This window comes from Chelonoidis abingdonii, chromosome 5 (genome assembly GCF_003597395.2).
Source record: "Chelonoidis abingdonii isolate Lonesome George chromosome 5, CheloAbing_2.0, whole genome shotgun sequence".
Classification (NCBI taxonomy): Eukaryota; Metazoa; Chordata; order Testudines; family Testudinidae; genus Chelonoidis; species Chelonoidis abingdonii.
In genome coordinates this window covers 82277368-82300994 of record NC_133773.1, presented here as the reverse complement: position 1 = coordinate 82300994, position 23627 = coordinate 82277368, and the positions used below count along the sequence as shown (strand labels likewise).

Here is a 23627-nt window from a genome sequence, read left to right as displayed (position 1 = left end):
GCCTCCAGACCATAAATGCTAATGCATTACCTGTGCGGGTCATCTGTAAGGAATTCTATAATACTTGAACCTTCCCATAATTTTGCATGAGAGAGAGATACAAACATAGCTAAGAATTAGGGGGGAAAAATCTCTAAAGAGCTCTGCAAATATACCTCCTACTAGGTGTTATGAAAACACGTTTTCAAAAATATCTCCTTTCACCCTATATTCATGGAACAGTTGGAATCACACTCTACCACCACCCCCTGTTTTGAAGGCACTCACAGTCTTAGTAAAGCAACTCTCCACTGCAATGCCTCAGGATTCTGCAGTGTCACTCCTCTTCTGCTGGTTCTCTGCAAAGTGAAGTCATAGGAATGGATCAGCCAACCTGTCTTTGCACTACCCTGCCCAGAATCCTTTGTGAACTGAAATGAGTCATCGTTCTGAGAAAAGCTACAGTACGATGTTCCAAGGTTTCTCCGTATGTCTGTGCATGCTTCTTTGTCTTTGCAACGGAATGTTGCTGCTTTTGTAACAGTGCATCGCTGCACTGTACAAGAGTAACAAACCAGTATCCTTACCAAGTGGGCAAAAAAAGCCACTTACATGCATTAGCAGGGACGAGTTAAAGCTTTAATTCCTAGACAAGCTACAAAATTTACATCTAGCAGCATCATACAGATACATACATACACACGACAGTTATTTCTAAAGTCATTTGCAATTTAGCTCACACACTTACCCGTGTTTACTATAATCACAAAAAAGATTTGCTTTCCTTTTCCATGTCTGGAGAAAGCTGCAGACCTATGTGTAAAACAGATGGTTCTATTGTACACTGGATCAAAGTTGTGCAGCTGTGAACTGTTCGTCAAAAATTCACACTGGGGAACAAGTCCTTTCAAGCTTACATCTTGTCATCCCATTCACCAGCTAGGTTCACAATAAAGTGAGCCCTGAAATCATGCCAACGAGCCAGCAGAAATCGTCAAACTGCTCCAAGTGCCGAGAGCCAGCGGAGCTGCTGCTGCTTCTGCTGACAAAGAAGGTAACGTTCAGAATGAGGTCACTGTGTCAACATCTCACTCTTAACGTGAGGCTTCTGTTTGCTCAGTAAGTGCAGGCTAACTTAGGCTGTTTGGGCGGAGAAGAATGAATTTATTAGCTTTGAAGAAATGTTTTAATTTGGGGGAAATTTTATATCCAACTGTGATTTGTCAAAGAGACAGAAACAATGCACAGGAAGCAGAAAAAACAAAACAAATGCATTTTGATATGGGGTTTTCTTTAAAGGCGTATTTTATTCTGCATAGAATACAGTGTCCTCACTTTAAAAGTACTTAGACTCACAGGTCCATAAAATCCTGTAACACTACTCCTTGATCGTCATCAGACCCCATCTACACTGCAGTTACAACTATGAAAGGTAACAGAACAAGACCAAGGTTAAGGCCTTATCTCAACTAGGAAAACAGGTGTTTGGATATTGTCTGAGTTACCCACGTAAAGGTAGCTTATCCCCTTGTAGATTCAGTTGACCACCTTTAAAATCGTATTAGCTGACTTGGCTTAATGATGCTAAGGCCTACCCTGACCAACTGACAATTTTAAAGGCATTAAACCAAATCTGCAGTAGATGCCTACTGGTTCACCCAATGGCATTAGCTACCTAGAAGTAGAGAATTTGATTGAACAACCAACCAAACCAAACATTCTTTTCCTAGTCTTGACAAGGCTCTATACTGCAAATTGTTGTAACCTCTGTACCAGCTCATGTGACAACTGTGGGGTAAACTGGGTGTCTTGACACAACTGTAACTATAATGAAGCAGGGGCGTCAGAAGGTATTTGAAGCTCTAAGAACTGTATTTTTGCCATACTTACACCCAGTCATTTTATACAAAAAAATCATATCCTGTGGTACTTAGCCAGGAAAACCATTGATTTTAAGAGACTTTTGCCTACTCAAGGACTGTGGAATCAAGCTCAAAGTTTCTAAAAGACAAATGAATCCACCATTGCAAATTGAATTAAACATGTCTCCCAGAATCCTCCTGAAGAAATCTCTGCAGTTAATCCATCGGCTCCACATCTATTTTCTAATAAATTCTCTTCATGTTTCTGAAAAGAAAAGCTTACTGTGGGGAGTCTTAGAATGGAATTACAGCAGGACATACTGTAACAAAAAACAAACAACCAGAGATTTTTCCTCATTTTTTTTCTTTTAAATCACAAATTACTATTTCAATAGTTGAAATGGACTGAAGTTGAAGAACAATCCAGGATTTCCACCATCAGTGATATTATTGGAGCATGAGCTAACAAAAGGAAAGTCCACACAAAATAACATCAACTGAAGTCCAAATTAGTGAAGTGGTTCAATTATCAGGCTCCTCCCTCTCCAACACATACACAGGACAAATTGATAAGCATTCGGTAATAGCAGCAACAGCTGACAGTATGTATTAAATTGCCATTGTATGGCCACCTGCCATATCCGACAATGACATCTCATCTTTTCTATTATGGCTGTATAGTCAGATCTGTAAGGAGCAAAGGTTGTGAACAGATGTCACACAGGAATGTGTAGGCTCCTACTGAAGATTTGTCATGACACTTAGACAAGAAAAACTGATTGAAAAAAGGGCCATCATTCTCAAAGAGTTTACTACTTTTATTGATAATTGCTCTCCATTCAGGTCTGTCCTTGGTAATGTCTTCAAAGTTTTCATGAGTTCAGATTCTGTTTAAGGGTATCTTTGAAACATCTATGTTGACCAACCTTCCTGCACATTCTGAGTTTCAGCTTACCATAGAGGACTTTTTTCGGGAGTGTATCATCATCCATTCTGGTAACGTGACCTGTCCATCTAAGTTGAGCTTTGATAATCATTGCCTCAATGCTGGTTGGTGGTCTTTTTTCAAGGATGTTAATGTTTGACAAATTGTCTTGCCAGAGGAACTTCAGAACAGAATGAAGACAGCACATGCAAAATTTTTCAAACTGCTTGATGTGTCTGAAGTAAACAGTTTACATTTCACATCTGCATAAAAGGGATGCCATCGCTGCTGCACTGTATGTCATCCATTTTGTTGACTGTCCAATGATATGCTGGTTGCGTATCTTGTGGCGAAGGCTTCCAAAAGCCTAGCTTGCCTTTTGTATTCTGTTTGATATTTCCTGATCTCACTTGAAACAGTACTGCCAAGGTATGTAAAGCAAGTGACATTCTTTAGTTTTGTAACAACAGCGCTGATATTTGTCTCAGTGGTGGTGACTGATGGGACTGTTTGGAAGAAGACTTCAGTATTTTTCCAAGCTGGTGGTGAGTTCAAATTGTTTAGTTGCCTCTGCGACCATGTGAAGAATAAACTTTAGGTCACTTTCACTATGACTAGGTAGAGCACAGTCATCCCTAAAAAGGCCTTCACACACGAGTTCCTCACGGATTTTTGTCTTTGCAGTAAGCCCTACAAAACTAGAGAGACTTCCATCAGTTCAATTCCTTATGTATATACCCTTTTGAAGGCTGTGAATTGCATAAAGAAGAGTCTAAAGAAGATTGATTTCAGCACACAGCCTTGTTTCACCCCGTTGTACATGGAGAATGGGTTAGAGAGGCCACCATCTGAGACTACTTGACCAGTCCTGTCTTCATGGAATTGACGTATGATGTTAAAAAAATCTATTTTGAGTTGTCTCCTCCCTGATGGTAATCACCTACTCACATAAGATGGAGCCCAAAGAAAAGAGCCCTTTGTTGATCTTTACCCTAACTTGTACAACACATCCTCCCAGCCAGGGCTCTGAGATTTTATAGCCTTTATCACTGCCCTTCTATCACTAGAGGAAACTCAGAGAAGAAAAGGAATAGGTTTGCCTGCACAAAGAGGAGAAAAATTAAAAATTAAAAAACAACATCAGTGAAATATGAGGAGGAGGTTACCATTATGGATGAGACAATTCAAAATAGATTTGTATCACTTCTACTGCATTCCTACATTTTGAATGCTTAATTCAGCTATTATCACCTAGCATCGGAGTGAGTGCTGGAGAAATTGCAGCTCTTTTCTTATAACTTCTTTTTGGCCCCAGAGATTCCCAAATTGACTTGCTACCTTGGTCACCTCATCCCTAGAGGGATGCTACCTGCTATATCATCACTCTTCCATGCGTCCTCTTCCTTCCAGCATAAACCCCAGTCTCTCCCACCCACAGCCTCCTTATCTCCAGTTTGTTTCTGAACCCTGAGTTTCATTCAGGGGTTTGGAGCAGAGCCTGGAGCAGGTCCGGGGCAGTAGACTTCAGGTTTCTGCCTGGAGCTTGCTCCGGAGCCAGAGCACAGCTCCAAAGCCCTGGTTTCATTACTTGCTGCTAAGCTCTCCCACTGAAGGCAACTATCAGTAGCTGATATTAATATCTGATATGCTCTGAAAGCTACTATTTCATATCCAATAAGTCTGGAAAAACATCCTTACTTATTACATATCGAAAAGGTGCCACGCAAACAAAGGAAAAATAATCACCAATCCCACCTAACACAAGGCAAAAAAACAACCGATGCCTCACTCACTAACAGTAACAACCTGGAACCATATGAAATGCTGAGGCATTAAGTTGTTAGTCTTAAATAGCAGAGTCTGACAAAAGAAAGGGGGCACTTCTAGAAATGATTATCATCTCTTTTGTGTTTCCTTGACCTCTAAGGGTCTATCCTCACAGCAAAGAAAAATCCACAGCTGGCCTAGGATTGCCAACCCTTCGGGATTGTTCTGGAGTCTCCAGGAATTAAAGATTAACCTTTAATTAAAGATTTCCATGTGATGAAACCTCCAGGAATATGTACAACCAAAACTGGCAACTCTAGGGCGGCCATGCCAGCAGACTTGGGGTCACACTAACTGACTCAGGCTCACAGGGCTCAGACTGTAGGGCTGTTTCATTGCAGGGTAGATGGCCGAGTTTGGGCTACAGCCCAGGCTCTAGGACCCTGCAGGATGGGAGGGTCCCAGAGCTCAGGCTCCAGTCCGAGCCCAGAAGTCTACGCAGCAATGAAACAGCCCCGGCCACAGCCCAAGCCCAAATTGGCTGGCATGGGCCAGTTGCGGGTTTTTCTTTGTTGTGTAGACATACCCTAATAGTTACTTCTCCAAACTGTAGATCATTGACAAGAACTATGGAAGAGCTATTATAAAATATCCAAGGAATCCTCTAACAGTGTCCTCAACTTCAATGGTAGAGAAAGCGCGTGATCTGCATGACTCAACAATGACCTCTAAGGAGCGCTAAGCAACAGTGCTGTTGATCTCCAAAAATAATTGTGTCCATTTCTTTCAGTTGACAAAAAATGCAAGGGAAGAGGGTCAGGGGAATCATCTGAACTCCGGAGAGGGTGAAGTGGGAGAGGGAGAGAAAGCAACACTAATAGAAAACAACCACTAATCTATACTATGCCAGGCTATTTTGGAGCAGAAGTTTTATAAAGTACAACAAAAATATCCTTTTGCGAAAAATTCTGGAAACAAAATTAAACTAAACCATTGCAACAAAATGTGTGGGCTGGCTTAGCCTCACACTGTTCAGTGTCTAAGGTATTTCCACTTTGGTTTAGACAGAACAGATTTTCAATGCAGCTGGGAATGTTGTAACTAACAGAAAAGCAAGGCTGATAGTGATTAAAATTCCTAAAGGTGAGTGGTGCCACTGAATTATCAGGGAGAGGGCCCAAATAAAAGACCAGTGCACTTCCATTTCTAATGACAGTGATAAATGGGAGAATTTTCAGCCAAAAGATGGGGCTGCAGTAGCTATAGCTTTAAAAACAAGTATGATGACTGGTGAATAACTTCAATTCAAAAGGAGAGTCTGCTACACACAGTGAAAAGGATCCCCTTAATGTGCGTCCCATGGCACCACAGCAGCCTTTAACAGCCTAGTCTTTCCTACATCGGAGAGCACTGATGAAAAAGCCAGGCATGGAATCAACTAAAATAGAGCCAAAGTGGTTTTAAAAAAATAAAAAAGGTTAGACACTCCAAAGACTTAGCAGTCAAGAGTTTATTAGGTCTTTTTTCCCCCTCTGGGTGGAAGGAATAATTTTCATTTTGTCTGGAACTGATGCAAGAAGGAAGAGAGAGGAGCACTATAACAGCTAGAGAAGCAATTCTGATAAATTATACTAAGGATTAGCTAATCTAGCATATTCTGCATGTATGGCCTACTGTTAGAGGAGGCAGGTCCACTGCTCATGTTATCTTGTGACACATTAAAATTCCTCCATTTAAGATACCCAGAGGCTTGAATCAATGATTGGACCGTGAACACAAGAAATGCTGTACTAGAACGGAACAATGGCTCACCTACCCCAGCAGGCCTTCTCTGATGGTGGCCAAGCTGTAACAGAGGAAAATTCAAAAAAAACAAAACCAAAATGCACCTGGCCGACTGTGCTATAATGCACCATCAGAGGAAATGCCTTCCTGATCCCAATTAGGGATAAGTTCATTCCCTGAAGATCCTCAAGGAGAGAGAGCCCTTGCAATTTTTATCCCAAGTAATGAGTATATAAAAATGGCATAGTATTATAAATACAAATGCCAATGTGGGAACCTTCAAAGCAAAAAATGGGTGTATTAGAATGCCTGGCATTAGGAGGAGAGCAACATAAAAAAAGACATTTCTCCTGGGAAGATTCCACAGCACACAATAAGTCCTGCCTACCAGCTATACAGAAAAGATACGTTATTCATACTGAGTTGAGAGAGTATTTCTGGGTGGAGAACACCATCACACAGAGCCTATATGATACAAATACCAGCTCATGAGAGAAAAAATAAAAAAAACTCATGAGGGTTATATTTTTGGCCCCCTGGATCAGTAAGATCATAGTGAAGTCAGAATGTTGACAAGGATCAGGAAACACATACAGGAAATTTATATTAGAACAGTAATAATAGGTACCTCCAGCTAATAAAGTGGTTGTATGTCACAGCGGAATATGGTTGGAAGAACAATCTCTTGATCTAAAATATTTTTTCTTGAACATCTTATTCTCAAGCATAAAATAGAAAAGACTACTGTTGATTCACACCTAAGTAACACATAAGAATTGGTTCAGGAAGTAGTGTGTGGAACCACTAAGAGATAGTAACCATAACAGTAACCATACAATTAACATGATCAACATTCTCACAATGGAACATAATCAGTGACAGTGTTAAACCCCTAGACTTGATTGTACCTTTAAAACTCAGAACCTGCACAGTGCCTTTCAGCAGCTCAGTACAGCAATGATTATACACAATCTTGTTTGAGGGTGCAATAGATGTACCTGACAGCCCTTTTGGGAGATTAGAATGGTGCGGGTGTTAGCCTTCTGAAAGTCCTGGAACTGAGTCTAACTCTGATGCTGGGGTACAATGGCCTCGTGAAGTTTCCTTGTGCCATCTATCCCCTTACCAATGCAGTACCCAGTAATAAGCTGGCATGTAGAATTAAACTGGAGGTTGCGTAAAAGGAATTCATTCATAATCCAGAACATACAAATGAAATAAAAGAAAGAAAATGGAGAAAATATATGGTATGACTAAATGGTAAAGCAGAAGGGCTTATTTGGGCCAAATGAATTCCTTCTAAAAATGGGAAATCCAGCAAAAGTCATGTTACTAGAATGGAAGATAGACAGGTAAGAACAACGGTTAAGAAGGCTAAGCCCTGGTCTACACTGGAGGGGTGGGGCAGGCGAGGATCGATCTAAGTTACGCAATTTCAGCTACGTGAACAACATAGCTGAAGTCGATGTACTTAGATCCACTTACTGTGGTGTCTTCACCGCGGTGAGTCGACTGCTGCCACTCCCCCATCAACTCTGCCTGCACCTCTCGCAGTGGTGGAGTACAAGAGTCGACGGGAGAGCACTCGGGGGTCGATTGATCGCATCTAGACTAGATGCGATAAATCTATCTCCGTTGGATCAATCACTGCCCACCGATCCGGTAGGTAGTGTAGACATACCCTAAGGGAGAATCTGAAGATTAACCAAATAAGACGACAATATAATTTTAGTACCTCAGAAGTAGGAGTCCACTAGATTACTAGGTTTTGGTGAAGCAGAAGGAAGGCAGGTTTCAGTGGAGTAAAAAGCTACTTTGTGGAGGCAGAAAGCTAATCTACATGCACTGCCTGTCCATGTAGTGGATGCTTTTGTTTTGATTTCTTTTTGCCCTTATGCACTAGTCTGACCTTCACCCTGCAAATAGCTTATGGCAGCATCACTGCCATATAAAAGATTCAATAAAAGCCTCAGTTAAAAGCCTGACAGAACAATGTGCCTTGTACTACACCCTGAAGCTCAAACTCTAGTGCTAATGAACCGCCAGAGGGAGCATTTTCTATAGGCAAGTCGTTCTCATGAAAATGCCCAGCTGCTGCTCAGAGCGAGTATTCATTCCTCAATGACTTTCAATGTGTACTTATATGCTTTGGAGTGGCTTGAAGGAAGGATGTTTCAAAAGAAACTATCCAAACTGCTCCCCCCAGTGACTTATTCCGAAGCGTTCACAACGCAAGATCAAAACTAGTTCAAGAGAATTTTCTAGGAAAACTAAAGAAACAAACAGCATGCATATTAATAATCACTTATTCAATACCATTACATTTAGACAGCATGCAAAGGGTTCAACAGTTTGTATAAACATCCAGACAGCAAAGGAACAAACACTCAAGACAGTCTGTTGTAACAAGACAAGGCTGCCTTTAAAAGTCCACTGATTCATATTTATTAAAAACTCTTCCACAGAATGAAGGGGTTCTCCAAAACAATCTGAAAGGGTTGGAGAAACATGATAAGAGGTCTTTTCACAATTATTACTGGTATTAAGCCAAGTATCTCAGTAAAGCAATATCCTCTGGAAAAATTAGCTGTAAATCTTTGTAATAACTGTTTTAATAATAAACAACTCCACAAAGGTTTGGAACAACTAGTTAAGAATCCATGGTGCTGCTTTCTTGTGGGGCAACAGAAAAGTTTGAAGATCTGAGAATTCCAGTCACAGAGACTATAAAAGGTCCCTATGCATTACCGTCCAAAACAGAAAACCAAGTACTAGTTTCTGGCTATGACACCTGTAACAGAGCACTGAAAATTCATTGGGCTTGTTCTTAACAAGTCAACACCTGGCTTAAAAGTTTCACTGCATGTGTGCTATCGCTACCTTTCATTTAAGCCTCATTACTGATGGAGAAGTGCATGAGAATTTCCCCTGAGATTGTCGTCTACTACTAACTGATCAGCACAGTCTTGATTTCAGTTTGGAAGGGACTGAACATGCATACAATTATTTTACAATATATATTTCCTAAAATACAAAAAAACCTTCAGAAACCCAGTCAGTCCTCCTAAACATCAGAAATAAATGTGTTCATAATAGGACTCTCACTTTTTGGAAACTATAAGCTGTCAGTCAGCCTTAGCAGCACATTTTCGCTAAGGAACGCCATCTACCAATTTACTAGTTTCATTTGAGGCTACTGGGGATTAAAGCAAAAAACATTAGCATACCTGTCACTGTTGCCTCATGACAATGATCTACCAAAAGCCTAAGACACTAATATCAATCATAAGAATTGATCCACCCTGAAGCTCCACTTTAGCTTACTGTTGTGACACGTACGCAATCAAGCTAGTTGAAACACGTGGTCATTACTTTAGAACTATGTTAGAGGAAAATTTTTCATACTGCTGAAAACTTTTAACTGTAATACTTAACCTTTATTGCCATATTTTTTAACTATTTGTTATGTGAGATTTAAGAATAATGTCTCCCTCTCTTTTGTTAATAATTTTCTTTATCATTCATTGGCTACAGAAGGCTTTAATTTGGACCAAGTTTGTACTATACAGAAAGACTGTCGACTTAGGGCATATTTTTGAAGGGTATACTTTATGATCATATTGAATTTGTGTTTGCACAGTCACTGCAAATCTGGAATTTCTGTGCCAAGATGCCTGATTTGCAAATGCAATCATCCATGGTAAATGCACAAGCAAATGGACATGTTTATGAAAAAAAGATGCTTTTAAGAATGCACTCATGTAGAAATACATATGGAATAACAATATAAGTTATCATGAAGTATTTTAATGTCCATGTGCAGTAAAAAATGTAACATTTTAATGAGGTACAAAGGAGTTTTACTTAGGAAGAAGAGGGAAAGAGAGAAGGGTGAGAAGTCCTGGAAGATGTGATGAATAGGAAGCAGGAGGGGAAAAGGAGAGGAGATGGGGAAGAGAGATTCCACATTAGAGAAATTAGTATTTTTAGGCAGATTGATTCTATTATTTGATGTCTCTCTTTACAAAGCATGAGTATGCCAACTAGACATGGCTCTCTACTGTTCCTTGGGAAGAGTCTGCTGATGGCTGTATGGTCTACAGAAGAACATCAGAAATACACAATTTCTCCTTCAGACAGAGGGCAGCTTGTCTCCCTCACCCCACTGCTGCAACCTACAGTGAAGTCACAATACTAGCTCTGTGATATCACTCTATTTGCCATAGCAACAGACTCTGAGGTCACAAATAAAGGATTATGACTTTACTGAAGGATTAAGGAAAATGAGAAGCTGGTCTGTCAGGGAGATGGGTCTTATTCAAAGTAACAGGAGCTAAGGGAATGCTGAAAATAAATGGCTTAGTAAACTGTCTGTGCCTGAAACATCCCCCCTTTTCAAGGGCACTATAGATATGAAGCGATTCTTCTAAGGCTTCCTAGGGACCCACTGAATCGGCAGTTGTCTCCAGAGCTACCACAAGAGAAACCGATTCTGGAGCATCTTGCAGAATTTTTGCTCCCTCTATCATTTGGTTTCATAAAATGTTTCACAGGTGTCAGTCATACTTGCTTAGAATCCTTTGCTGGCCAGTTTGTGCACAGGCTTCAATGGCAGTTCAGAGTAAGTGCCTAATTTGAGGAAGTATCAGAGGGGTAGCCATGTTAGTCTGGATCTGTAAAAAGCAACAGAGTCCTGTGGTACCTTATAGACTAACAGACGTATTGGAGCATAAGCATTTTGGGGTGAATACCCACTTCGTCAGACGCATGTAATCTGAGGAAATGGCCCAAGATTAAAAAAGGAACGGGAAATTTGCAAGAACTCTGCCTCAATACACCTTTATGTGAGGGAGTGGCTTTGCGAGAGGAATTCCAGGTTAGGAGACAGTATTTCCTGAACAGTTTTATTATATGCTTGCATCATGGATACAGAATTCATAGTGGATTTAAAATGCAAGAAACAGCAACAATTAGAAGGAAGTTGGAGAATGCAATGCACTTTTCCTGCAGTAACAGGAAGCCATATAATAAGAATTGCTGTTAAAGGAATACAAGAATCACTTCACTATATGCCAAACGACTTGATTTACTTTTCAATGATAAATGATTTGCTGCTCAATAAATACTATTATGCATGCATGTTTTCTAAATAAATTATTTATTCAGTTTTTCTTTTTAAATTTTTCCAAACCCCCAACTCTTTCCATCTAAAGACCTATTCCATCCTGGAGTAGATATAGAGCGGGTGAGTATAAACCGACAAGCCAAATTTAGCACTGACTGGTACCCTGTGGAAACCTACTCAAGTCAGTTTATTAATAGTGACTTAGCCATAGGCCAATGTGACAAAACCAAAATATATTACAATAAAATGAACTAAACCCAGAAATTTAAAATATTAAAATCCATATAAAACCAAATTAAAAAGAACAAACCAATTAAAACACACAATCATTGTACCACTCGCCTTCTCCTTATTTTAGCAGCTGACCATGCAAATAAGGCAATCGATCAGATTACAGATACTTTGTCAGTTCCTAACAAATATTCTCTTTTCTGAAAGGTTATAGAAAAAGGTATGCAGGACAAAACTACAAAAAGCCATCTTGACCTCAAGTGGCAATACAAATCAAAATATTATAAATAATGCCCAGGTCCAAACGGACAAAGGCGATTACATTTCCTGAGGAAACCTGAAGGCTTCCATGAAATTGCACAGAGTACAGAGGCAATGAATTTGGTCTTGAGCTTTTAAAAGCACCTAGACTAACAACTGGGCTTTTGATTCTGAGGCATGGAGAAAAGAAAATGGAGGACAAGGAGTCTAGAAAGACTGGTTTATGAGCAGTGACCTACATTGTGATGCATTCTTAGTGGAGTTTTATGGTGTGAAAATATCTTGCAACTTCCCCAAGATTGGGAGAAAAAGGTCTCTCTGTAGCTTATTCCTCCTCAAAGAAGTGATTTTTCACCATTACAAGTGCATGCGCTAGTGCCAATTTCCATTCCACAAATGCGAGAGGTTGTGGGACTCTGTAGTGTCTAATCAAGACTTTAATGGCAATTCCGTGTATGAAGGGTTAGTAGACTTGGTGCACTAGGAAGTAACTGGTTGATCACCAAGCCTATTCTCTTTACTTCATTATTTTTGGCAAATTTATTTCATGCTTCTAAATATGTTCTGCATTTTTGTAACATGTATCAAAGAACATATTTTGTGCTCTGATCACTGAAAGTGCATCCAAAGATCCAGAGTGCTTCTAACAAGAAGTCCCTGAACTGCATCAGAGTTGCTTATTTCACCACTGAGACCTAAAACTTTCTAAGCCTGCAGACATGCAGACAAAAGAGTTAAAGTGTAAAGTGACAAAGCTCTGCTGCCTTCAACTATGGGTATGTTTTCACAGCAAAAGCTGTGCACGAACTACCTTGAATCCAACTAGCACATGTAACAAAAGCAGCGAAGACAGCATAGTACAGACACTTGCTACACACTCAGCTTATTAACTTGTTCTGGAGCCAATGCTGCACTGTCTTTACTGGTGTTGATACCCAGGCTAGCGAGACTCAAACTGGCCCATGCACAACTTTTGCTGTGTAGACATACCCTGAGTTGTGGCTGCTTACTCCAGAGCTGAACTTGGCTCAGATAATCTACACTAAACCAGCTTTTTACCAAAGAGACTAATAAATACATTGTTCAACTAATGGACAACAATTAGGAAACCTAGTGTGCTAGCCTGCAGACAAAACAATAGGGCTATTTAAACTTCCCAATAGCAAAGAACAAAAAAATTTGCCTGCTCAGTAGTATGTCTGATGCCAATGCAAGTTCAGAACCTTCACCATTCTAGAGGGTGCTGTGCACCTCTTCAAATCAGCCAACATGCAAGAATTAAATGAGTAAACTGTGTGAATGCAATTCCAAATACTCCACACCTCCCCCATAACAATCACTCAGAGGCCAGCCCTTTATTATGGGGTTAAAAAAGGATTCAGCACCTTAACTTCACTCTCAGCATTACAAGATTATGCTAAAAACATCTCGTACATTATCATATCAGTCATTCTGCCTGCAGATACAAGTTAAAATGCTCGCCTCCATTTCCTACCATATAAATAGAAACTGTATAAAGCTAGTTACTGTTACAAAACTTCTTAAATATGACATAGTGGGTAATTAGTTCAAAAGGGAATGAAAAAACACTCTACACTACAACCTTTCAGAGATCCAGTTCATAATCCCAAAAGATTCAGAAGCATTACCTCACTGTAGCCTTGAGACAAATTGAGCAATCGCTCTGGGTCTTACCCAGCATACCCTATTCTACACAAAGACAAGAGAGGTGTGACCAATCACATTGTGGCTAGCAGGCAGGGTTTGAAAGCTCCCTCCTTGCATTGCCCATTGACATGCTAGCTGGCAGCCTACTGAACTTGTTGTCATGGCAACACATCCCAGCTGCTCTCTGTGGAGGCTTGTTACATTACTTTTTATCTTTTCACCACTTGCTCTAGCTAATTAAAAATTTAGACCTATGTTTTGCATGTTGGATGCAAACAGCAAAAACACAGTCTCCTTGTCTCGGCAGAGCAGAGCTGAAGACGTGCTAAAAAAAAAGACAAAAAACCCTCGGTCCTATGAAGTCGCATTACAACCAATCAACAGAGACACAGCTGGGTAGACGTGGCCAGATGGAACTTGTCGCTAGTCTGCTACAAAACAAAAGCATGCATGTAGCAACAGAGACTCCTCCACGTTTCTAACATACAAACCTACTCGTGCAACATGCTATAATATCCGCATTCTTCCACGTCAACCTGTTATTTAAATATTCTTCCCTGATACACTACTACATTACTGATTTAAAGACACTTCACCCATAATTCCGTAATGTAAAACGCAATAAAGATGCCAACATTTCTGGGCCAAAACAAAAGCTACCTAATCCCACATCCCTTATACAGAAGTTGTACACAACACATTAGATCTTTGCAATTCACAGCTCCATTGTTAGCTAAAGCCATCCACGGTGTAACTTATAAGAAAGTAATTTACTTTGCTAGCATTAGGATAGGTTTCTTCATCAGCACTATGCACTCATTGAAACATGCCATTCTCTCCGCTTGTGGCAAAGGGTTATGCAGATTCTTGACACTTCAAAATGCAATAAAGACATGGAACTCTTCTCCCTGTCTGTATTACTAATCTTAGCAGTGAGATGGAACATTTACTAGAGATTCAGCTGATGCCAAATAGTTTCAATCATAAATCAAAGTGATTATAGAAATAAAATCCATCCCTTCTATCCTTACATAAACATAAAATATTGTAATTAAAAATACATCTTTTTAGTCAATAACTTCTTAATTATTTGGCCTATTTAAAAAAAAAATTAAATAAAGTCACAAAATACTCTCCCTAGTTGCAGTTAAGGTGGGATCAGTGCTTGCATTAACACTGACTGATTTTCACTCTTGTATATGCTAATGTTTAAATAGGCAAATAGAAAGATAAAAACAAATATTTTTACATAAGAAAGGTTGAAACACAAACCTTTGAAAACCTGGTATACCAAAAGTTACAACTAAACTTCATCTTCAACTGATATGACTCTGTCCTTAACACACGTGGTAAAAATAGTGGTAAGTATACACACCATCATCCACTGAAAAGCGTGATGGTCTGACAGGACAAACTAGCATGTCAAGACTGTCAAAATTCTGTCTGCCATGCTGGAGTCACTTACCTGCTCAAGCATGCTTTTACTTGAAGCTGAAAACAGCTTCAAAAGTGGACGTAAGAATTATCCCACTTGTAAACCCAAAATGATGTCCACACTGCAAGAGTTGAGGCTTTGGGACTTCACAGCCCACACGATGCAGGTATTCGTAGCTGTCATGGAGGTCTGCTAGGCTAGATCTACACTTAAAACGCTGTTCCAGCACAGCCTCACTACTGTAGCGCTTCAGCGTAGACACTCGCTACAATGACGGGTGGGGTTCTCTGTCACTGTAGTTAATCCACCTCCCCAAGAGGTAGCAGTTAGGTCAATGGGTCTACCCTGTGGGTTAGGTCAGCATAGATATGTCTCTCAGAGGGTGTGGATTTTTCACATCCCTGAGAGATGTAACTATTCAGACGTAAATTTTCAGAATAGGCCAGTCCTTAGACAATATCACACTGACTTCATACTCCTCCAGTACCCAGACACAACAAGGGAAATTAAGAATGGATTAGCAGTCAATTAATGACAAATTCAGCCTGAACTTGAATACCCTTTCACTTCATCGGTTCACTTACCCTTTGCATGACTTAAATGGAAGCTGTGTAAACGTTATTAGGGCCATAATTTGATGCATTTAAGTTAGTAAGGAAAGTTTTGAGAACCTCTCTTTAAAAAAAAAAAAAAAGATAAATGTCTTCCACTTGAGTGAGGAGAAACCAAGGTAATGCAACACACACAATGGGCTTTTTATTTGGTTGATTTTTAAAGGTTCTCTTTTAATTTCAGAACCATTCAAAACAATGGTTCTGAAGAAAAAGATGACTGATCGCCAAAGGGAAGCAAAATCAATGGAGGAAGGTCTCCAAAAACACACCATGAAGAGGGCGAGATCCTTGCCCCTGCTTCAGCCTCCTTATTTCAAATAAAAAGGTCCTGCGTGACATAAAGAGGCCCTAAAAGAGGAGATTATTTACCTGTAATTGGAGGTTCTTCAAGATTTGTGGCCCCATTTGGATTCCAAACATGGATGCGCATGCGCACCAGGCACCGGAACAGTTCTGTAGCAGTGTCTGTTGGTCCGCCTGTGCATCACCCTCGTGTACAGGCCACAATGCAGCCAAGGACACAGACCTGATAATGAGAGCGTCCAACCATACAACAGATGAACTTTCGGTGAGCTCGGTGAATGTCTATGTAGAAATAGGCATCTATGTAGAAACCAGGTCCCTGGAAAAGGAGAGGGACAATCAAGGGAAGCATCAGCATCCAGAATGTGAATTGCTTTATAAACCTGTTGAGCACTCAGGAGTCCAGAAGAGGGCAGGACCCCCGCTCTTCAGAATGAGGAAGTACGGGGAATAAAAGCCACAGCCCCTGTAATGGAAGGGAACTGGTTCTATGATGCTGTTTCGGAGAAGAGAGTTTGCTTCCTGTCTGAGGAGATCATGATGGAAGGGATCTCCCTGGTCACCTCAGGGCAGACAATGAAGGGCAAAAAAGAGAAATCTAATGGAGTACCCCTATCGGACAATGTCTAGCACCCAATGGTCTGTGATAACATTGCCCCAATTGCTGGTGAATAGGGCAAGATGGCCTCCCAAAGATGACATGGGGCACCATGAAGGGGAGAGGAGGAAGTTTATGGGTCTCAACTTGGAAGTCAAAACTGTTGTTTAGACTGTCTGTGGGGGAAGGTTGAAGCAGTGGGGGCACTAGTGGAACAGCAGCGTGGCTGCTGGGAACGTCGGCTATATCTGGGCAGCTCCTGTTGGTGTTGAAAATAGGGCAGACGGGGCACAGGGACGGGGACAGAAGGACGGTCTTTGTTGCTGACAGCTCGGGGCTTAAATGACAAGTGATCTGAAAGTGGCACAAGAGTCCTTGTGCGAATGAAGGGATTCATCGGTCCTGTCACTGAAAAGTTTGTGGGTGCCAAAGGAAAGGTACTCAAGAGCGATCTGGACCTCTTTAAGAAATCTTGACAATTGCAGCCGGGAGTCCCGGTGGAGCATGACGCCAGTCGCCAAGGAGTGGGAAGCAGTATCGGTGGCATCTACAGCTGCCTGAAGGCCTACCTTGGCCACAAACTGGCCCTTGTTTACCAGGACCTGAAATTATTGCTGCTTCTCCAGTGGCAGAAAATCTTTAAACTCCACAAACTGGGAGTAAGTATGAAAATTGTATTTCACCATAAATGTCTCGTAGTTGGCAATACGAAACTGGACTCCCATGAACCTTCCTGCCCAATAAGTCCATTTTCTTCACCGACCAGTCTGGAGGAATAGACTGAAGATGATGTTGGTGAGCACGTTCCAACTCTGTGTGGACCACTAGCAAGTGAGGGGGTGGGGGGCGAACAGTAAGTCTGCTCCCTTTGACAGGACAAAGTATTGCCTCTCTGCCCATTTGGGGACAGGAGCACAGAAGGTTGGCATGTGCCAGACCATCTGCACTAGCTGCAGGATGGCCTCATGGATGGGCAGTGCAGTGCAAGAGGATCCTTGTGCTTGGAGGACGTCCAGAAGCTGGTGGTCCAGGTCTTACACCTCCTCCATCGGGAGTCAAAGATCCACTGCCATGCGCTAAAGCAGTTTGTGGTACTGCTTCTGGTCATCAGGAGGAGAGAGAGAGAGAGAGAGAGGGAGAGGGTGGAATGAGCGCCTTATCCTGCAAGAAGGAGGTGGGGACCAGCGGAACTGGTTGTGCTACTTTGTCCTCTGCTCCTTCAAAAACCAAAGAGGGTGAGGGTTGGACTGGGGATGGCCTGTAAGATGTCAGACACAGGGCCGACTCTAGCCATTTCGCCGCCCCAAGCACGGCGGCACGCCACAGGCGGCGCTCTGCCACTCGCCGGTCCCGCGGCTCCGGTGGACCTCCCGCAGGCATTCCTGCGGAGGGTCCGCTGGTCCCGCAGCTCTGGTGGACCTCCCACAGGCGTGCCTGCAGATGCTCCACGGGAGCAGCGGGACCAGTGGACCCTCTGCAGGGATGCCTGCGGGAGGTCCACTGGAGGCGCCTGCCGCCCTCCCAGCAACCGGCAGAGCGCCTCCTGCAGCATGCCGTCCCAAGCACACGCTTGGTGCACTGGGGCCTGGAGCCAGCCCTGCACAGATGGTGCACCATGGTCCTGATATGGGTCCCAGGGGGGTCAATAGGGCCAAGCATGGGGGCCTCTGGGCAGTGGTGGATCCCACAGGTTCTGGTAGCATGGATCAGTGGCAGGGTCGTAAACTGAGGGATGATGTGGTCTGCCCCTGGAATCCAGACTGCAAGCCTGGGCAGAAGAGAAGGAGGTGTCCAGCTCCAAGAAACCCTCGGAATTGGAGAATGGATCTGGGAACAGCAGAACTGATGATGCCGGCGGTCCATGGTGGGTGGAAGGCACATGCCTCTTTGGGGGGAAGAGTAAAGGTTTGTCCACTGGAGAAGGCAGGATCTAAGTGCCAGGAGGACCCAAATGTAGCACTGAACCTGGCTATGGCAGCAGTAACTTCGCAGTGGGTAGCCGCGGTTCCAGGCAGCTGGGCATATAGGGGACCACTTGTGGCAGATCGGAAGGACCCCATGGTGTGGATGGTGCCAGCAGCTGACCGAAGTCAACTGCAGATGTTTTACTGCAGTGCAGACATACCCAGTGAGGGCAAGGCTGGGATGGATGTGCTGCGACAGTGTGGAGATTCTTTAAAATGTGTATCAATGCATCATGTCCATGGTACTTACATTCACTCCAGAAGGACTTCGTAATTTCCAGAGTAACACTGTTTTGGACAGTTTACATTTTTATGAGGTCCCTGAGTGCTGACAATCAACTCTGCCTTTCCAATGTCATTGAATCATACCACTCTCCCAACCATGTGCAAAGAATGATGCTTTATTGCGTGCCATCAAGGTGCATTGCTTGGCACTTTACAAGACTACAAAGAAGATTGTACGCTGCTTGGGGCAGGGACTGTCTAGTTCAGACACAGTCAAAGCATTTCATACCTGTAACGGGGTGTGTGTGATAGCACTTCTTTCTTGTCAACTACAATTTTACACATCCGTTTTTTAAAAATTGATTTAAAAAAAAAACAAAAACACTGACAATGTTGGCTTTGGGTTCAACAATTTAGTAATTTCCATTACTAAACTTCCAAGTTCCACTCCCCACCCTCAGGTGCATATGGAAGAACCTGGCAAACAACAAGAACACCACAAAATCATTGACAACAGCTTACAGCTAAACTAACAACTGCTTAACCAAATTGCATAAGTCCTTGAAGAAGAGCCACAATAGTTAGGTTAAAGCTAATGAGCCTACAGTCTGAAAATATGATTTCGACTTGGCATCACTTATTGTATTTAAAGAAATTATAAGGAGGGAACTGTTGCACACATATTTATGCAATATTTGAACACAAGGCATCTTTTCTGTCTTTTCACTTTATGGGATTAGTGCTTTTAAGGTACTCATTGTAGCTGGAAACCTAAGACAATCTAACTACTCTACATAAAGGTCTTGCCCAAAACAACAGTTACTGAAGTTTTAGTTCATCTCTGGAGGATCACACATTTTTTGTTTGTTTCATATTTTCTTCTTTCCCGTGTAAAAAGACTATTACTTTGACACTGGCAACAGTTCAGTCAAGTACTTCATTTATTCTTTCCTCCTACTGGATCCAGATCCAGAGATCACACAAGACGGCTCCGATTATCAAGCAACAGCAAATATTACAAATGAAGCTTTGATCCTCCCTGCAATGAACAATAGTAAAGTCCTCAGAAGAGTTTGCCTGGCAAGGTGGACAATCGAATGGTGTATTTCTATTAAGATACCCTTTCTCCGAGCACAGAGAGCATGGCTACAGAAAAGCTGTGCACCCAAAAATCCCTAGCTCCTAGAACGGTACTTCGGGGCAACTGGTGCAAATTAAAGCAATCTTCCATCTGATCTAATCTGCACCAGGAGAACAGCCGGACACCAAGATCGAGGAGTAGAAAGGTGTTTTAAAGACACAATCTAGAACTCAGCATGCCCTATTCCAGGAGTGGGCAAACTTTCTGGCCCAAGGGCCACATCTGGGTGAGGAAATTGTATGCAGGGCAATGAATGTAATACGAGGGCAGGGGTGCGGGAGAGAGTGCAGTGTATGGTGCGGTGTGCAGGAAGGGGCTGGCAATCTCATGGGCCGGACTGAAAGCTCTGATGGGCCGGATCAGCCCGCGGACCATAGTTTGCCCTCCCTTGCCCCAGTGACACACTTGGTCATTTGGACCATTCATACTTATTGTCAAGAAAATTTGAAATTGTAATACTCACATTTTACAGATTAGCCCATACCAAAAAAAAAAAAAAAAAAAAATAAGTTAAATGTGCCATATCCTCCATTTATAATAGGAAGCTGGGGTTAAATAGACAATATGTATCTGTCTATCAAAATGTTATTACTGTTCTCACAACATGGTACATAACAGTTTGTAAGGAAATACGTACTCACAGGAGAGAAATATGCTAGAAATTATATATTCTATATCTACATCTAAATTTTGTCTACACTAAGAAATTTGATCCATTGTCAAGATCACATCGGGTGCCTATAATGGATGCTGCTGAACCAGTGCTGAAAACTGTTTAATTACAAGTGTAGACAGGACCAAACCATTTAGCTCCATTTCAGAAAGCATGGCTGAGTCCTGCTCAGGAGGCAGTTCAAATCATTCAGCACCAGTTCAGCCACATACACAGCTGATATCCACCGTCAGCAATGGGTAGATTTCTGAGTGCTGACAAGGCTCCAGACACCAAACCACTCCAGCTTGCAGGGCTGGCTTTAGGCCAATTCACCCGATTCCCCAGAATCATGCCCTGTGCCTAAGAGGGCCCCGCGCCTTTTTTATTTTATTTTTTTTACTCACCCTGGTGGCAGTCAGCTCCGCTGAGGTCTTTGGCGGCCCCGCACCCCTGGCCAGAGCACTGGTTGGAGCACGGCAAGCCCTGCGGCCCCGGCCAGCAATCCGAAGCGCTGCCGAAGACTGGGAGCGCCGCCCGGTGAGTACAAGCCCCACCCCCCCAGGAATTGGGCCCCACACTTGCTAAATCTGGCCCTGCCAGCCTGCCCAACTGTTCGAAACAGAGACATTGCTAACAATTATTTTCAACAACAGGCTTTCCCTCAATTAATATTGAAAGTAGGTTAAGCACTATTGTAGACAAGACAAAAGCAATTTTCTATACCATTTCAGAGGGTGTGTTTAGCATTATCTATACTAGAAACATTTGGCAAAAATTCCCCTTTGTTGCTAACACAGTTTTAGTTCCATCAGTGTTAGCAGCATTGGGAGCCCTAGTATAGACACGCCACCAGCTGTCACTGACGTTTTAAGCCTACTGTCATCTAATGTGGCTGCTCACAGCAAGTTTAATGAACATAATGTTTAATACTCTGAGGGCTCACCTACAGGTGGGATTTTCAAAGGGGCCTAAAAGAGTTTAGTACCTAAATTCCATTGACTTTAAAACTTAAACCCTTTTGAAAAGACCCAGCCTAGATCTTCTAGCATTTGTCTTAGCAATGGTGAGTGAGTAACATTTGCAAAATCTCCCTATAGTGGACAAGGCTAATCATGCTCTCTTAAACGGCACTGAAACTGTTTTACTCTGTTTACCAGGCCACTGAGACGGAATGAATGATGCTCAAGTTACTCAGATGTATAAGCGTATCAATAGAGAGTATGCTTTCTGTAAATGTTTCAACACCTTTTTCCTGACTGCACTAGGATATAACCAGTTTCAGCAGTTGTTCAAGGGGATTTGGTGAAGAAATGACCAAATTCCCCAGATATACAGGAATTTAGACATGCAATATTAATCATTATAATGGAGATAATAGAAATTAACAAAAAACTAAGATCCTGCATTTTTATTCAATGAGAACTTCTACCGACTTCAGTGCAAGGAATATATCCTAAATACACAAGACTATGGCTGGTTGGAAAACTTTGATGGAACCATTTTCCAGAGGAAATACAGTTCAGTTTAACTCAAAATGCTTTGTAAAAGTGTGCTGAGTTCACTGAAATTTTTATTTTGGAGGAAAAATAGGGAAAGTTTATACAAGGTAAAAAAAAATCCCATTTTGGCATGTTTTGATTTTGTTTAAATTAAATGTTGTGAATGATCTAAAATGCATTTTTGTTTGGAATTTACTTCACAGATAGTTTAGGTTTTGTTCTGAATTAGAACAAAATCAAATTTTGAAATTGTGAAAACCTCTGCAAAACAGAATTTCTGTTCTCAGCCCTATTCCATACCATCCACTGATTTTTATGAGACATAACTTTCAATACATATCTTAAGAAGATAATCTAACATCACATTATTTCTTCAAGGAAGGGAGGGGGAACGGTCCTAACATTTTAATTCTAAACTTTGATTTTACATTCATAAGATTTGTGGTTTGCCAGTTGTTGCCATATTTCATATCCACATCATTTGAAGGTTCTTGTCCCATTAACTTTCTTTGTGAACTGAATATTCTATTCATTTGTATGTTTAAAAACATATTGGGAAGTAATAGAATAGCAAGCCTATGATAATATCAGATCAACCTAAATAGCTTTTTATTGTTTCTCTCCTCATTAATTTCCAAATTCCCAGTTTCATCAGCTTCATTTATTTCTCTACCAATAGCAGAAGTTACTCTAAATCTGTTTGACAAATATATTTCTACCATAGTTGCAGCTACAGATCTTTAATAAAAACAGTGGAAATATCTAACAAATATTCTTTTAATTTTTGTAAAGCCATTTACCCTGCATGCACATTTGTGTGGAAAATGATTAAACTGCTCCATTAAAAAAACCTTCAGTCCTAAGAGAGCTTTTAGAGTTATATACAAAACAGTTTCACAGAGATCGAGGGCATTAAGCACTTCATGCATGCAAGGAAAAAAAAAAAGGCTTGAAGAAATGTTCCAAAAAGAAAGCAGGAATATTTTAAGTCTGACACAAAGATCTCATACAACAGTCACACTGAAAACAAACTGAGAAGAAATTAAAGGAAACAGCAGATAAACTACAGAACACATTATTTCTGAAGTCTTAGTCAATATCTAATATACATGATTGTCAAAGGAATTTTTTTTCCTAATCTAAGACGACATTAACCTTAAAAAAGTAAACCACACAACTCTTGCGCATTGAACAGGTTTGTCCACCCTTCAGAAAAGTTGATAATACCATAAGAATGGCTGTACCGGGTCAGACCAAAGGTCCATCTAGCCCAGTATCTGTCTACCAACAGTGGCCAATGCCAGGTGCCCCAGAGGGAGTGAACCCAACAGGCAACGACCAAGTGATCTCTCTCCTTCCATCCATCTTCATCCTCTGATGAACAGAGGCTAGGGACACCATTCTTTACCCTTCCTGGCTAATAGCCATTTATGGACTTAGCCACCATGAATTTATCCAGTTCCCTTTTAAACACTGTTATAGTCCCAGCCTTCACAACCTCCTCAGGTAAGGAGTTCCACAAGTTGACTGTGCGCTGTGTGAAGAAGAACTTCCTTTTATTTCTTGTAAACCTGCTACCTATTAATTTCA

The 23627-nt window shown here is 41.5% G+C and overlaps 1 protein-coding gene across 4 annotated transcripts in view; it reads right to left on the bottom strand.

The window, feature by feature from the left end:
• STOX2 (storkhead box 2) overlaps nucleotides 1-23627 on the bottom strand; it is a 242163-nt gene that overhangs the window by 39177 nt on the left and 179359 nt on the right. Inside the window, exon 1 of one of the 4 annotated variants that reach the window (XM_075066405.1) lies at nucleotides 268-328. The exons of the other annotated variants lie outside the window; for them this stretch is intronic. The gene's annotated coding sequence lies outside the window, so the exon portion shown is untranslated. Of the gene's footprint in view, nucleotides 1-267; nucleotides 329-23627 lie in introns of those variants that run through there. 4 annotated transcript variants of the gene reach the window in all.